The 2,500-nt window shown below is 49.2% G+C and overlaps 1 protein-coding gene across 1 annotated transcript in view; it reads right to left on the bottom strand.

Annotated features, from left to right (window-relative positions):
* The window catches only part of LOC143281767 (homeobox protein six1a-like), a 65,659-nt gene extending 64,501 nt beyond the window's left edge, over nucleotides 1–1,158 (bottom strand). Inside the window, exon 1 of the mRNA XM_076587052.1 lies at nucleotides 638–1,158. The gene's annotated coding sequence lies outside the window, so the exon portion shown is untranslated. The remainder of the gene's footprint in view (nucleotides 1–637) is intronic.
* Nucleotides 1,159–2,500: the final 1,342 nt, after the last annotated feature.

The following is a 2,500-nucleotide window of genomic DNA, read 5'->3' as shown; positions in this document are numbered from 1 at the left end:
TCTTCTTCTTCTTCTTCTTCATCCTCGACTCAGTTTCATCTAACACCACACAAGAAAGACAAAAAAGACAAGAAACAAGCAAGCGAGCAACAAGATGAAGATTGACTGGAATTCCAGAACTGAATCACGAGTAGAGTGATTGACTCGGGACAGCAGTAGTAGTGGGGGAGGGGGGGGGGGGAAGAAGAAGGAAGGATGAAGAGGAAGGTGGGGCCAGCACAAAAGGGTGTGGGGGGAGGGGGAGGATGAAGGCGGAGGGGAGAGTGGGGATGGGTGGGTAGGGTGGGGTGGGAAGGGGGCGGCTTAAGCTTTGATCCCTCAAAGAGAAAGGGGGAGGAACAAAAAAAACCCCAAAAAATGTAGGTGGCCTCCGTTTGATGAGGGGGGGGGGGGGGGGAGTAAGTTAAGTAGTTCCGAGGCTGACAGGAAGCTAGTCAGATTAAGTAGCTGATTGGGGGAAACGAGCGACGGACGCCCCTTTTTCCCTTTCCCTCTCTCTCTTTATCTTTCTTTCTTTTTTCCTTCCTTCATTTATTTCATTCTCATGGCCAAGCTAACACACACACACACACACACACACACACACACACACACACACACACACACACACACACACACACACACAAAAGCTACTTACTGTATGACCGAGGACGTGCTTGTTGCTTGTCACACTTCTTCAGTTCCTTCTTCTCTTTGCATTGACCCTTCCTTCCTTGATTTCAACCCGTCAAGCTTCCACAACACAAAACTTTTTTTTTTCTTTTTCTTTTTGGTATGGTGTAACGGGTTGGTTGTGGTTGGAGACAGATGAATGAATGAACAAACACTTCTTGAAGGTTAGTAGTCCACAAAACGTATGTCCGGCCGAAATCCGTGATCTCTCTCTCTCTCCTTCAACACAACCCTCACACCAACCATCACCACCACCACAGAGCGACTGAACACAAATGTGGGAAGGGAAGTATTCACCCACCCATCCTAACACCACCAAGGAACCATAGTAACTCTCTGATTCTTCTTCTCCGTGTCGCTTCCTTGGCCTCCACAAACTACAACAACTACGGAACTACACTGTGACTGCCTCTTCTTCTGCTACACACATGCATGTGAGAAGTGTGTGTGTGTGTGAGTGTGTGTGGGAGGGTCTGTGTGTGGGGGGGGGAGGGGGGCTAGTAGTAGTATAGGGGAATAAGCCCGTGTTGCTTCTGTGTCTTTGGGAGAGAAGCACACGCTCTCTCTCTCTCCTCCTCCCCCCCCCCCCCCAACCCCACACCCCTCCGGATGCGAAGCGTGGAATCTCAGTCTGTGAATCCCGTTAGTGATGGAGAGGCCCATTATGGGATCTCGGCTCTCTCTTTCTCTCTCTCTGTGTATCTCTCTCGGTCTCCCTTTCTGTCTCCAGCAGGTCTGTTTGTCTCTCTCTGTGTCTGTGTCTCATACTTTTCTTTCTGCTGACGTCTATCTCTGTCTCTTTCTGTCTGTCTGTCTCTTCCTCCCCCATCCGTTTTGCAGTCTTCCCTTAGACTTACGAGAAGAGTCGGTCGGAAAAGTAGGGTGGGGATTAGCTTGCCAGGATCCGGTTAGAATAAGAAGAAAATTGCTTCTGAGGACAAGTTGACAAAGAAGATATGAAGACTGAAGAAAAAGAAAGGCCAACGAAGTCCCAGCTGCACGTGGTATGACACTGAACTGGGACCGAAAAACTAGGTCAGCGATACAAACCGTGACAGCAACAACAATAGCGGCAACACCCCCTAAAATGAAATAAATGATCGAAATGAAATAAATGATCGAAAGGTCAGCAATCAAATAGGTCTATTTAAAAGGAACAAAACCAACCATGCTAAAATGAATTATTCAAAAAGTTTGAACACTTTATCAGTTCTCACCACCCTACTTTTCCTTCCACACACACACACACACACACACACACACACACACACACACACACTGGCACACAAACACAATCGCGTGCGCGCACGCATACACACTAAACACACACACACACACACACACACACTCCCGCGCGCGCGTGCACACACACACACACACACACACACACAAACAAACAAAAACAAACAAACAACACACACATACACACACACACACACACACACCTACAATCACACACACAATCACACACACACACATCCCTTACAGAACCCCCCAAAGCAGGAGAGAGAAGTTCCACTGGCACCCATGCCCAGATGTTTTTCTGCCAGCCAGCGCTGCTGGGAGTTTACAACTGTGCCGGTGGGGTGTCTGGCAGAAAGTGGGAGACGGGGGGATTGAAGGGGTGGGGGGTGAGGTGGTGTGGGGTGGAGAGGGAAGCAGAGAGGTAGAGGTGGTAGTGTGGGGTAGTAGTAGGGGTGGTGGTGGTGGAAAGGGGTAAAGCAAGGCAAAGCTCACTTAACTGTGCTCGGGAACGTGAGCAGTAGAGCCGGTGGAATAGAAAGAAATATTAGTGGTGGTGGAACGCAGCTCCTAGTCGAGAGAGAGA

Source organism: Babylonia areolata, chromosome 4 (genome assembly GCF_041734735.1).
Source record: "Babylonia areolata isolate BAREFJ2019XMU chromosome 4, ASM4173473v1, whole genome shotgun sequence".
NCBI lineage: Eukaryota > Metazoa > Mollusca > Gastropoda > Neogastropoda > Buccinidae > Babylonia > Babylonia areolata.
Note: the sequence above shows the minus strand (reverse complement) of the source record. Positions and strands in the feature narration are given on the sequence as shown.